The sequence below is a fragment of the Pomacea canaliculata genome, linkage group LG10 (genome assembly GCF_003073045.1).
Source record: "Pomacea canaliculata isolate SZHN2017 linkage group LG10, ASM307304v1, whole genome shotgun sequence".
NCBI lineage: Eukaryota > Metazoa > Mollusca > Gastropoda > Architaenioglossa > Ampullariidae > Pomacea > Pomacea canaliculata.
In genome coordinates this window covers 23,541,504-23,555,865 of record NC_037599.1, presented here as the reverse complement: position 1 = coordinate 23,555,865, position 14,362 = coordinate 23,541,504, and the positions used below count along the sequence as shown (strand labels likewise).

The 14,362-nt window shown below is 44.8% G+C and overlaps 1 protein-coding gene across 5 annotated transcripts in view; it reads left to right on the top strand.

Moving 5' to 3' along the window:
• The window catches only part of LOC112573393 (neuronal calcium sensor 2-like), a 100,316-nt gene that overhangs the window by 70,477 nt on the left and 15,477 nt on the right, over window positions 1-14,362 (top strand). Inside the window, exon 1 of one of the 5 annotated variants that reach the window (XM_025253708.1) lies at window positions 4,623-5,213. The exons of 3 other annotated variants lie outside the window; for them this stretch is intronic. The gene's annotated coding sequence lies outside the window, so the exon portion shown is untranslated. Of the gene's footprint in view, window positions 1-4,622; window positions 5,214-9,774; window positions 10,028-14,362 lie in introns of those variants that run through there. One more of the 5 variants, XM_025253712.1, reaches the window with a different exon arrangement.

Below are 14,362 nucleotides of genomic sequence, written 5' to 3'. Positions count from 1 at the left end.
GACATGGGGGTACATGATATGGGGGTTCATGAATGGGGGTACATGAAATGTTCCCATCATTGACATTCCATTGATTTCTCTTTTCCGCTTGAACACACTCGCCTCGCCTTCAGGTCCATTTTCTTTTACATCTCGTCGACTATGCCCTTGATAAACAACAGCGAGGTGGCGTGTCATCAGTATATGGCTCGGGATGCGCAGATAACTCCTCCAATGGAAGCAGAGTTGTCGAAAGCGTTGAAAATATTTTTGTTTTATTTTATGTCGGTCGTCCACCATTTGCAGCATGAATCCAAAATGATGGTATGCCTTGACAGTGATTTCGGGTGATTAATGAAGAGAAGAGGTGAAGAATCCATGGTCTGGTGAACAAAAGTGGTTCATCGTCTCTAAAAAAGGGTGTGTGGATAAAGTTTAGCAATCTCCTTCCCTTTCGCTGTTTTTACCTCCCTGGTAATTTAGATACTCATTGAAAGGTTGGTGAGTTGGAGGCAGGAGGAGTGTTTGAGCTCGTATATTTGACTATCAAAGGTACTCAAGTTTGTCTGAAACTTTGTTGAGCGGTTTTCTCTTTTGTTGGCACGATACCAGACTTTGCCGGAACCCGGATGTAAAAACCTTATCGTTACAATCTGACGGAGATGGAAGATGAAAGTTCATTTTCGACTTGTCCCTTCCATTTTCTTGTGGCTGACAAATTTAATCATTGGGCGAAACTTCTTGGCATAGTTCGGTGTGTGTGCTCCTCACAACAGAGGACCTCACCTCAAAGTGAGGACATGAAGGGCATGTCAATAAAAGTTAATTTATTATCATTCGCCATCATGTTTATGATGATTGCTACACCAAGTACATAAACATTTCCTGCTTGATCTTTTTGAAGACAACAAAAGCTTATATTGAAGCTTTTGATCCATTTTTAAACTCAACTTGACTGTTTGTTTGATGCGACTGGATGGCTCCATATTTCAGAGATATCCAATGTACAGGAATTAAAAACTGTTCTGGACATTAAAAATTAAATTACATATTTTTAAAACTTTGATATTATGATGCCTTCACTTTCTTATATCTTGTCAATGAAAGTTATTCGCTCATATTTGGATAATAACTTCTAATAAATTAAAAAATGTTATCTATGTAGGTTAGATTGGAAAAGAAGTAATAACCTGTCCACAAGGCGTTTAATTAATGATATCATTATGTTGGTCGGGTGCTGCTGCACCCCGGGTGTTTATTGACTGCAGCTCTACAGATGTTGACAGATGTTCAAGTTACAAACAAATCTGCTTGGGACAAGAAAGTGAAATATTAGCTAATATTTTCAATTAAGTGAACATTAAGCACTGTTTACCCATCCTAAGCTTGTTTGCTTGGGAACAGACTTCGTCATATGCTGGCACAACTGATAAAAAAATTAGTTATTTAACCAGATTGGGTTGAAAAAATATAATATCTAGCCATCGAGATGACATGGATATGACATATTTTATGCTGACAGCTCTGGGAATTGAACTCAAGCGATCCAAGCCACTTCACACACACACACTGTTTCTCTCCCCACTCTCTCTCTCCCTCCCCTGCATGCTAAAGGACAAACAAACCTGGCTGCAATCTGGGACAATTTTTCTTCATCTCACGAATGATGCAGAGGGTGATAACTACGATGACTGATGTTGAAAACGATGTGATGTTCCAAAGTTGTCCTCGATAACAGAACTTATTAGCATGCGCGGAGTGAAAAATCATCGAGAATGTAACTGTCACTAATTTATTCTTAATCAGCTTGCAATAGTTTTTATTTTGTTTCATCATTTTTACTAACATCCTGAAAAGAGGCAGAAACCGGTTTATCTAAATTGCTGTTTACTGAAACTACAGTTGACTTTCTCTTTAACCTTTGAACCTTCCCATCAGAATGTCTATTCACGGGCACGATGCTGTCTGGCCCTGAAAGCGAGATATCAGTTGTGTAAATAAATGTGAACTCGCCGAACTCTGCTAAATGAAGAGTCTGACAGTTCTCTTGTACCCTGGTGTCAGGATCTCATTTTATCCCGTCTGCCTTCCCCTTGCTTATCGATGATAACAGGAGCGCTGGATGATCCTCCACATCGTGTTTATTTAAAACCTCGACCCGTGCTTCAACCCGACTGTTTGCTTGTGATTCATGGCCTGCAATGAACTACACAACTTTTTAAATGATAAATTCCGCCAAGCAGACCAGCACGAGGCCAGTGCACTTCTTGTGGAATTGTTGTTGTGTCCTCCACCAAACGCTCGGCCAGTAAATCGCCATCTTGAATAAATCTTCCTTTATTTTTCCTAGTCTTGATGTTGGTTTGTTCTTTAATGAGGCGCTGAAGGCGGGTATCTGAGTACACTGCTTGTCACGGGGTGCAGTGTGGCTAATAAAGCTTTTATCAGAACCTAGAAATGCTTCTAATTAGAGACATAGCCGTGTAGAAGTACATAAATTCTGTTTCCATTAAAGTATGCATTTCTTTCCGTCCCAGTCGAACTCTTCTCGACAACGCTGGTGGAGGAGCTGGTCTGGGTACGGGTCACAGTATTTGAATTTACAGGTAAATTTACAGGTGTGCATCTGTTAACCATTGGGAATTGTGGGTGAGCCTGTGGTAGACAAACAGATTTCTTAGTGTTTGACAGATCAGCTGTCATCAGACAAGCTGACAAACAGAAGCAATGACAATTGGACACACACACATACACACAGAGAAATAACAGCATACATTACATATTCAATGCTCTTCAGGTGTGATAAAGTTATCTATGCTTGCGCATCTTGTATCCAGCTCACCTTCTCAATCTTGTTAGAGAACTTAAAGCATTTCCTGAATAATCTGAGTACCAGGTGTTGCTCCTCCAACAGGCATGACTCTATACTAATTCTCAATAATCAATCATCCACTTAAAACCTCGCAGGCAACATGTGCAGGAGACAAGAGTAACATTGGCTCACAGACTCAAGGTGTGAACAAACTCATTTCAAATGTTTTCTTCCAGCAGATCTTAACAGAACTCGAAACAGACTAAACTACTGATAGGGTAGCCAACCAGAGGGCATCCATTGCACAGAAAAGGAAAGTGAACGGGTTAGGAGAGGGTGGTGATGGTGAGGATGGTGGAGAAGGTGTGATGGTGAGGAGGTTGGGAAGGTGGGGATGGTGGGTCGGGTAGGGAAGGGTGGACAAGTGAGAAGACAGGGCGGCTGGACCGTCAAGGCTAGATGATCGGGCGGTCAACTTGGACAAGAAGACATCTTCTCGGGAAGCCTGTCACTTCCATCAGAGGACTTGGCATGTGTACCCGGGCCTTCTTCCTGGAAACTTGCCATGCTCATCAGCAAACTTGTCAGCCTCTTACACCCAGTTTGGAATTGTTGCCAATGAGTTAGGTCTGGTCGCCGACTGTTGCTAACAGAGCCCCTTGTTCCCCTGCTGCATAATTACCCGATGGTCTTGTCCTTTGCACTCTCCTTCAATTAAGACTTAAAAAAACATGAGGAGTCATCTGTGTTGGAATTATCATCACAAGTACAGCCGACCTTTCGTTAATCGTTTAGAGGGAAACAAAGATCTTTGGATGTAATTTTCAGGACCAGAGGGAGATATACTTTGGAGACCACAGAGTCGTAAGCTGAAGTTTATTACTGTATTTGGAGGCCACATAGCCGGTGGTTGAAATTTATTACTGTATTTTGAGTGGATAAAGCCCATGCTCGCTGATTTACGACTGTAATTTGCATTTATGCCCTGCATGGCTTGGTTGTTGAGGGAATACCCATTGCCCTACTTGTGGTCACGGTTCATCAGAATACAATTATCACATGGTGTGACACCAAATCGTTCAGATGATTGGTATCTGTACCTCATTCACAGGTCTCATCCTTCTATACTTGCTCCAAACGCTTGTGACAAAAGTTGTGAGGAATGTCTTAGACCTCGTGTCCTAGAAACTTCTCCTCATTGTATCCACTAGGTTAATCCCCAAGCTGTGGCTTAATAATTAAAATAATCCCTGAAATAGATGACTGGCGTGACGAGGGACTATTTTTGTATCACCAAACCCACCTGCATGGATTTCATCAATGCTCGCAGCTGGTGCTGCTGAGGTTCAGACACTCGGGGCTGCGTATGCAGGACGGAAAATGTCATCCGACCTGTTGCACTGCAAGTCCACTTCTCATCCCTGGTTTAGGCTTTGGATACTTTGGTAGTTTCTACATCATAGATACGAATTCCAAGAAAGGTAATCCTTCTTTATCTGCTGCCTGTCTTTTTATCTGTGGCCACAGTTATAAAGCAAGGGTAACCCGTTTGGATGATGGGTACTCATGTGTGTTTGTGTGTGTGAGAGAGAGGGATGTTTATTTGAGAACAAAATGTGTGAGAGAGAGAAGGACCGGAAACTCGCACTCTCTAAACACCATACTTTGTTTTTCTCCAACCATTTCGCGCGTCACATCTTCTTTGACCCCCAACGACCCCACCAGCAAACCCAAAAATAGAATGTCCTCCTTGTATTCCAAGCACAGCTTATTTTCCTGTCCGAGTAGCAAGCGCTCGCCCTGTCGGAGTCGTTCGTCAACCACCTTCATTCACAGCCTCGGTCTTGTCGCTGGGTGTCGCAGCTCTCGCGGTGTCGGGTGGTTGCTGCAGGCCCGCCACGACTGTCACCACCGGGCGGCGGGCGCGGTTGTTGATGGTGGAGCTGCGTGCCGAGCTGTGAGCGCCGTGCGTCGTGCCGAGCGTGTGACCGACTCCTGCTGCCGCCAGCCCTCCCCTCCCTCTCCTCCTCTCCCCCTCACACCTTCCTGCCAGTCGTCCAGGTGTAAAAGTGGCCGCACGAGGGTCTGCAATCAAAGTGCTGTACCTGTCGATCATTTGTTACACTCCAGTGGATGCGTGGCTCGTCTTCAACCCACCCTGTGTTAACCACCCGACTTCAGTGTTGTCAGCGGATTCAAAAGTGTTTCCACGGGGGTGGGTTGTTTTTCTTTTATGTTGTCGTCCTATTGAAACGAGAGCACAGGTGTTGTAGGGAAAGTGTCTGCAACAATGGTAGGCAAGGTGTGCGAGTGAAATTCCGGTGGATAGGACTTTATGGTGTGAGTGCAGCTATCACCTGCAGCAGGTGTGTGGTGAGCGGCAGCAGTTTCACCTGATCGACGGTTGATTACAGACAGCACGGTAAGCAACCTTTTATCCTCTCGCCCAGTCCACCTTCCCCACATCCCTCTTTCTCTATTCCATTCCATATTTTTCTGAAAGCTTACATTTTATTTTCTCTTATCCAAGCACTTGATTCGTCATGACAATTTTCAGACCAACTTCACACATTTGTTTGTGCCTTCCTGACATTGTTTACACAAACAAGCTTCAACCGTTCGTTCTTTTTAAAATTCTTTTGCAAACACTTTAAGCTTTAATGAGCTTGTGGTTCTTTCTATCCCGACATAACAAATGTTAGTTCCGTGAGCAACATTGCATGACAAGCGATAACCAGACTGAAGTCGGGTATAAAGACCCAGATGGCCGGGTCACGTGTCGGGGATCATGTTGCTGGTGGGGCGTGTGCCCCAGGAACAGTCGTGCGGTGTAAATGCCAGTATATAAGCTCCACGTGTATCATTACCGCTGCAGGTCGAAGATGTGGTGACGTAGCCTCGTGGGTACAAAACCCAGTTTAAACAAACCTGACAGAAATAACCCGCATCCTCTCCACCCGGCTACAGCAACTGCCTCACCCACGGAGCGACAAGGGAGGAAAAACACATCAACATGTAAGGGGGTGGGGAAGTGGAGGTGGGTGGGGTGTGGAGGAAGTTAGGGATATTTTTAGGACTGGCGACGATTGAGAGCCAAAAATATCGCAAGTTGTTGTCGTCTGCAAAAAAACGGGAGAAATTTTCCGTGTGTGTGTCAAGTGGTCCAATAGTACAAGGACATGGCAGGTAAAGTATTTCCTTCACCTCTAAGTATTTGTAGAGACCAAGGAACAATATGTTGTACTTAAAATATCTCCTGTTTACGAGATACATCAAGTGACAGGTGTACATGAAGCGAAAGAATGAAAAAAACGATAAAAGGTATATGTGGAACAGACTCATATAAATGGATGACAGAAAAAAATGGATCGTCATTTAATAATGATAGTGAGCTCTACAAACAGGTGATCATCCTGAAAAAAGATCGGAGGGGGTGGGACTGAAGTGTCCCTCGGCTCACGAAGATGAGTTGACATGAACAAGAACTGAGGACAAATTAATGTGAGCTCGGGGAGGTGCGAGCTGTTGTTATTTCAATGTCCACAGAGACCAAGGCGATGGCGATGGCAATGACAATGACGAGGCGAGGACGAGGGAGGTGGAGCAGACGACATATGGCAGACGGAGAGTGGAATAAATGTCAGACAAATGAGGATTCTCGCCAGCTGTGCATGTCTCACCTGCTGTTCCGTCCTCTGACTTCGATGAAATCTCGGGTTCCCCTGTCCCCGCCGTTGCATTGTTTCAGATTATAACTTTCCTATAACCTATGTACCATCTTTCATCGGCGGTACATTTACAGCTCGCAAGCTATTGATGAAACCACAAACTCCAGGAACCATAGGCATGAAGCAGGGGTAGTGTACCTCCGGGATAACCATCAACCTGTGTCTTGTCATTTAAAACAAACGAAATGAAGATCAGTTAATATCGTAGCGGCCCCTGTCTTGTGTTGTTTTGTCAACAACTGTGATTACAGAGAGTTAGCACTAGAAATAGGTATTGAGAAAGGTAAAGTGAAATCTGAGACCCGGATGTAGCGTTGTTTCATAACTCAGGCTCCTCGTGCAACTCATAGAATAAGGCCAAAGGTCAAGGCTGCCGGCATTTTTCCTGTGTCTGTCATCGTTTTTCTTCCCGTGACAGTCCTGATGCATTTTACAGCGGGTGTGTCAAGGGCGACTCATTCCGACATGTCAAAAAGTCCCAAAAGGTTTCATATTTCCTTGAGTCCACAGAAATTCGTTTTGTGCAGGGGCCAAGTGGGAGAGGGGTCTAGGAGCGATGAGACCCTGACATGGCCTACTCCGTATCAAACATCATCGTCATCATTATTCGCGTTGTCGACAATTACGAACGGTTGAAAGAGTGAGTGAGGAACTTTTCTCTGAATTAAGAAACCGAGGTGTCCTTCACTGGTTCTGAGCTGAAATGAATTCCTCAAGCGCCATGTTGCTTGTTCTACCCACAGAGATGTACTTGTTCTACTCTGTCAAGTCTTCCTGTCTTCATCCGCACCATTTGGCAGTCATCATCTCAACAAGTGCTCAGAATTATAGACTGAGTCTGTACTTTGCTGAGTATGGAATGTAGGTTGAGTATATACAGTTTGTTGTATACACTGTATGTTGTTTGTTTTTTCTTCTGTAGATCCTTTACAGTTGGAGGCAGAGGCTGACACAATGGCAGACCGTGTTCCCCTCGTTAACAAGACGAGCGCTTGTTTGTTTGTGTTTAGTTGCTGCAAATAAATCTCATCCCAGGTCACCCCATGTCAGATGCTAAAGAACGAATACTTTTGTCAGCCCACAAATTACATCGAAAATAATTTTCTGTAAGCAGACAGACAGACATGTAGCGGGAAAGCTCTGTTAATGGTGATTTTCGCTCACTCCTGCAGAAGTCGCTATGTAGCAATTAAAACAGTTTAAAAGTTATTATTGTTATTTAATTTCAAAGTGCTTTCCTGACTCATTAAGAAGTCGCTATCTATCACTTGTAATTAAAGTTATTATCATTGTTATTATTGAGGTCGTACACGAGTATTTTAAAGAGTCAATACACAAGAAACACAACCGTCAAGAAGTGGTTCACGGTGGTAAATAAAAACGAAGAGGATGGACAGAGACATGTTTTATCCTTTTCTAAGAGTAACTCGAGGAAGATTACAATGCAGGGAAATGTTTATTTTATATTCACTACTTTTTAAAAATAAATAGTATCCTCAGTTTGCAAAATATCGTGAGATGAGCTGAACTTTTCGACCTTTGTCCCCAACTGTCATCCCTGTGATGTCCATAGGAACTCATCGTGGAGTGCGTGTCGTGGAGCCATCTTACAATTCTGTTGGATCCATAATTTCTTATCCACGTGTACATGTATATCTCTGTGATCTGCATCCCTGTCTAAGGAGCTGGTGACAGCCTGGAGGGGTAGAGGGGACAGACAGCAAAGATCCATCTTGCTCCTTTGCAAACTTGCTGGGCAGCACAGCGATCTGATTGCCATGCTCCATCTCCTGCCAGCCATTAACATTTTTTCCCCAACAGGAAGAGAACACGCGAACAAATAATACAAGAAAATAGCTGGCAATGGTGTATGCAGAGACGAAGAACAAACAAACGAGAAAATGGCATCACGCGGGGATGTCACACCAGTGCTTATGGGGTACACAAAAGTCGGCGGGTAATCGAGCGGGTGGCTCCACCAACAGTAGATTATGTGAGTCTGTTTATATTTTCAGAGAGAAAAAACTAGAAGGGTAGATGTATTGATATCTTCAGACTCCGGCTGCTGCACAGCATCATGGAGGATGCGGCACGTGTCCCAGATTTCGGTCGTGGCTTCAGAACTGGAGGGGAGAGGGGTCGCATCCCATGGGGCCAATCACGAAGCTGCACTGAAAGAAGAGTGAGGAGAAAAAAACAGGTAAAAAGGTGAAGGTTGTCGCGAGACCTTACAGTCTTTGGGGAGTGAGATGCTCGAGACTTCAATTACTCCGAGGTCAGCTTTTTTGTGAGGGTGGTTGGTGCTCATCTCCTCTCACAATCCTCGAAGGAGTCGGGTATCCACCCATTCCACAGCTGTCAGTCAGGGGAAGTGAGCTTTGTCACGCAGGTATTTAATCGGGTAGCGTGAGGGTTGAAGTACTGCTGATGTGACCACCCCGATACCCTCTTATTCCCACGAGAATAGCCGTTAAAACGAATTAAATATTACAAATTTCTCCCTTCAGTCCAAACTTCGTTTTTAATATTTACGTTGGAGAACGGATGAGGAGTCATGGAGGAAAAATGATACCAAGCATTTGAAAAGTAGAATTCTGTTAATCAATGATGGTGAGATCACAATTAAGACCTATACAACAGGCAAAAAAAAACCCGATAGACCGCCATCTTTGTATACAGGTGCCACATCGACAAGAAAAAATATACAGGTACATCCCGAGACGAGACCTGACTCGACAAATACTCAGGTAACTGTGTGCTCGGAATCTACTAGGCATGGAATGTCACATGACTAGAGAAAGTTGGAGGCAGGAGGACACACTTCCATGCCCCACGTCGCTGGTGGTTGTAACGGGACCTGTCCTCCCGCCACGCCCCCTGGCTGCAGGGTGAAGGCCGCAGATAATGAAGTCATTAATTCTGCCGATGACGGAGTGGATTCATAAAGTGCCCGCGGCGATGACCTGCCGACATCGCGACATCACAATCCGTGGAGGCTGATGCAGAAGCTTGGCGACACACGAACCTCACTCACGCCGTGCGTCGCGCTGCTCGAGAGTTGGCGTGGGCGTGTCGCGCTTTGGGTCACGTGATGCCGTGACGCGACTGTGGGGGGGGGGGTGAGAGTGGGGAGGGTGGTGCGAGGCTGAACACATCAGCGACACGCATGCGCTGGTCACTGGCTCTCGCAAGGCGCGTGCATGTGTGCATGTACCGGGGGGCGAGGGGGGATGTGTCCGGGGGGTTCGGGGGGTGGAGTGTCGGGGTATAGGTGCCTCGCTCGACATGAGTGGGAGGAGAGGGCGAAGCTGAAACATTCATCGTTTGTGCTGGGGGTAGCAACCGGCAACAGGCAGAAAAGACTTCAGAAGTCGCAGCATCTGTATCTTTACATATTATCATTTGTTTCATCATCTGTGATCGTCTGCATGCTGAAAATAACGGTCGCCTCGCGGCAAAGGTGCGCATTGGGTGATCGTCACATCAGCGAGATCGGAGGGTTAGCCAGGTGAGTGCGTGTCTTCTAACGTTTCCATATGCACGTGCGCGTGTTCGTATCTGTGTATACATACATCACACATGCAGTATGTACATGGGTATGTATGAGTGTGAGAGAGAATTGTGTGTGTGTGTGTGCGTTTGTGTGTGTGTGTGTGCGTCTGTATGTGTATCATATTTAGCTGTCGTAGGCGTAAGTGTGGTTTGAGAGCGCTTATCCGGAATAGTAAACATTGCGCCCAGTGAATACCCGACTGTTAACTGCGTAGGTGGATCCGGATTCCTGTTCAACCCGCAAGTGGGGTGCAGTCAGTGGGAAAGGGTCGCGAGGTGAATGTGAATGAAAGATGTGTATCACACACGCACGCAAATTAAGTCCCCATTCCCTCCCTTTCCCGCCCTGTCTGCATCCCTCCCTCTCAGTCTCATCTAACCAATAACAACCCATGAGCAAACAGACACAGAAAGACAGAAAGGCAGAAAATACAGACACAAAGTACAAACAAAAACATCGAGGTGGACATAACACATGCAGGCAAACGAACAGACTGACAAACACACAGAAAACGACACACAGGAAACAAACAGACATTCAAGAAATGGACGGACACTTTTCTTTCAATCTTTTCTTCATTCCTTATCTCGCTCTTGCTTTCATTTCCTGCCGTTAGTATTCACAAGACCCACCAGGTGGCAGCAAGCCTCGTGTTGTGCATTTTCTGTAAAATAACTGACACACCGGCCATCACTCGGTGCTCAGGCTGTTCATAGTTCATAGTTAGCATCATCAGGGCGTGGTTGTTGTCACCTCCGCCTCTGGGCATCAAGTAAACAAAGATACTGTCTCATTATTCTCCTCTTCGTCATATTCTTCCTCCGGCATTATCTCTGGCCGAAACAGAAACAAACTCGCAAAGATACAGTAAAAACGCGACTAATCAACTTCCGGTTTAGAAGATTACATCTTTGTTCTAGAATACTAAAGTTGGTAAAGATGGCGATAAGGAGCCTCAATCTATATGTAGCTTTGTCCACACCCTGGAAAAATACGGTTTTTGTTGGTGGAGGGGTTTTCAGGGTGGTTTCAAGTGAAAATAGCTCGAGGCAACTTAAACTTCACCCTTCAGTCTGCAAGCGGGTCAGAGGTAAAGCTACCCTATACACCCTCCACCCTCGACACTCCACCCTCCACCCGACTGCTGCTGTAACTGTAACTCTGTGGGTAAGGTCAAGGGATGTATGACGAGGGAAAGCTTATTCAGCGAACATCTCACAGGAACTGACAGTTTGAGAAATGAATAGACCGAGCGATTGTGGCGGAAAGGTAAAAGTAAGAAAAGTAGAAAGAATGCAGTGAAGAAGAATCGTCCATTGCCGCTTGTTCCTCGCCTGTCCTCATCCATCTTCGCTTCATCACCTGCACGGTCGTTAAACCCAAGATGGATGTTCGGCCAGAATGTTATTATCTGTGATGTGAGCACGTGGTAAGGGTGGCCGCACCCCCAGCTCTGACTGCTTACAGCTGTCTATTTATGTTTACTGCTTACAGCTGTCTTGTTATTCTGACTGCATACAGCTGTCTAGTTATTTTACTGCATACAGCTGTCTAGTTATTTTACTGCATACAGCTGTCTAGTTATTTGTACTGTGTACAGCTGTCTAGATATTTCTACTGTGTACAGCTGTCTAGTTATTTTCACTACATTCTCTGTTTTTATGATGGATTTTCGAATGTCAAAGCCCGGTCAGGTTGTCATCTCGGCCAGTTGTTATTTACGATCTTTTTAATCACAAGAAGTGTGACAGCTTCTCTCTCTGTTACATCTACACAGTTGTGTGTGTGTTGTGTGTGTGTGTGTGTGTGTTTGTATGTGTGTGTTATGTGTGTGTAATCAATATCGCAGTAGGACTGTACTTACAAGGGCTTCTGTCACAGATGTTTGTGTATGACAGGCAATTTTGTTCCGAGTTTGTGAGCTGATGAGATGTCTGCCTGTACACCAGGTTTATCCACATAAACCCTGTTCACAATTCACACGAGTCGTTTCTTTTACGAGCGAGAAAAAAGGCGAAAACAAAATTTATCCAGCAGACTTTGGTCTCACAGGGAAAGAAAGAAGACTGCATCAGTCAGCGACTGCAGCCAGTAGAACATCTGTTGAGTAAAAGATGATGCAAGCATGGATTCTTCTATACAAAGCTATATTTTGTGCTTTGAATATTTTTTTTTATTAGTCAACATATACTAAGCAAAGCTTTGAGCGATGTTCATGCCGCCATGTGGATTTCGAAAAGAGGACTTGAAGACTTTCTGTCATTATCCATTCTTCTTAGCAGATCTCAGGGTCACATCTCTCTCAGGATGCTCTTGGATGTCAGTTTGACTTGCACGTGACCTAACGGCTGACTCACTTCTTGCCCTCGGCGCCTTCAGCACCAACTTCACATAACTGATGCTCACAGGTGGTTTCTAGCTTCTACTCACAGAAACCTCCATCCACTCCTTGAACTCCGAAAAGACGTGCAACCATCTACCTACAACTGCAACCAACTCTAGTAGGTTAACTATTTCTCTGATGGATGAAGTGGTAACCCTGTCGGCAGGAACTGTGACTTATTAATTTCACAAATTCAGTTTCAGAAAAACAAATTTTGATTAACGAAGCGAGAGCGGCGAGCATTTAATGCGTTTGTCGCACCAGAGCAGAGAACTTCAGGATGAGGTCAGAAGTTCAGAAGATCCCACAAGGGATTAGGGAAAAGCAAATTAACTTGATGGAACGGTCAGACGACCGGAAATGCTTTAATATCGTTAAGTATTGTATATATAAGCTCCTAGGGGACATTAAAAAAAGAACGACTAGACATGGAAGGTAAAGAAGAGCAATGGTAGAAAACTAAAGGAATGAAAGAAAAAACTGAAAAAAGGAGGAAGTATATAAAAAAAGAGAAGGGGAAGAAAAAAAGAAGAGAGAGAACGTGTCCACTTTCTTTCAAACCTTAATTGAAATCCGGGCTGTGATGGTCTAGCAGGCGATGTATCACGTGATGCCGTCACATCTTGACGCCCTTGCAGAAGGTCTCGTGAGGTCATGAATGTATAATTAAAGAAATCTAGTTGGCCTCCAGTTCACACCAACACCTGTCCACCACCCGGCAAAGGTAAACAGGACGTCGGTCATTCTGACCTCTTCATGCACGCGCGTGCGTGTGTCGTTGTGCGCGCGAGATGCACTGACAGACACAGGTGTGCACATCGTGACAAGATAGTTATTCTTGTGAAAAAACTATTGTTTGTCCTCGGTGTCTTTCTGTTGTTTGTACTCCATGTCTTTCTATTGCTGATTATTCTTTGATCAGAGCATAACGAGATTTCTGATAAATTTGTTTATCTTTTAACGTTTTTAAACATTTCACTCAGCTTCAGTCAATCCCACCTGTCTTGTGACAGCATGCAATATACAAAATACAAGTATGTAAGTATGAGCATATCACATTTGGGGTTGTTTGTTTATTTATTTTTTTGGGTGGTTTTTGTTTTTTCTCCGTTCTTGCAGTTGTCTGTAGTTTTGTATTGCCAGTTGACCAATGAAGGAGAATGTCGCCCTCTAGGTTGTGCACTGTGGGGTGGATTCACCCGCCGTTTTGAAGCAGGGTGTGTATGTGTACATAAGCTACACATCTCGTTCGGGGTCGTTTGTGTCAACAATTATTACTCAGGCCTTTCAAGCAGAGGTTGAGTCACGTGCCAGGAGGCATTCAGTGTTTTTATGATCTTCTTGTTCTGACCCAGTCGACGAGTACATAGAACTTAAACGGGTGGTGGTCGTTGGTACCCACTGCTGCAGGGTGAGCTGAGGAACATCGACGTACATGCTCAAGTGAGATCATTTTAACTTGCTTTTGTTGTACGATTTCTCCTCAGTCCAACCTGTAACCTCCTGCTTCAAAGCCCAGTTTTTATTGCTTTTGTTTGTTGTACATCTCGTCCTCACTTTGTTTCTTTTCTCGCCTCTGCGCTCAACGGGTGACAAGCAGCTGTGCAACCTGCTGACAAAGCTCAAGTCAGACGGTCTTCAGTCAATCATTCAGGACCTAGAGAACGATCCTGGGGAGGCCGACACCTTATCACTATTTGCACCTGAGGAGCGAAGGCCATCGCATTCCAGGTGTGCTAAACAGTGAGGTGAAAGTTCAAACGTCACATCACGTCGTTAAAAATAGTTCGTCTTGTAGGAAACGTAACGTGGGAAAGTGTTGCGGTCTTCATCCCCAACACTGGCATTGTGGGAAGGAAAGAGGAGGGGAGAATGGGTTGGTGGGGATGGAGTTGCAGGGTGGGTTG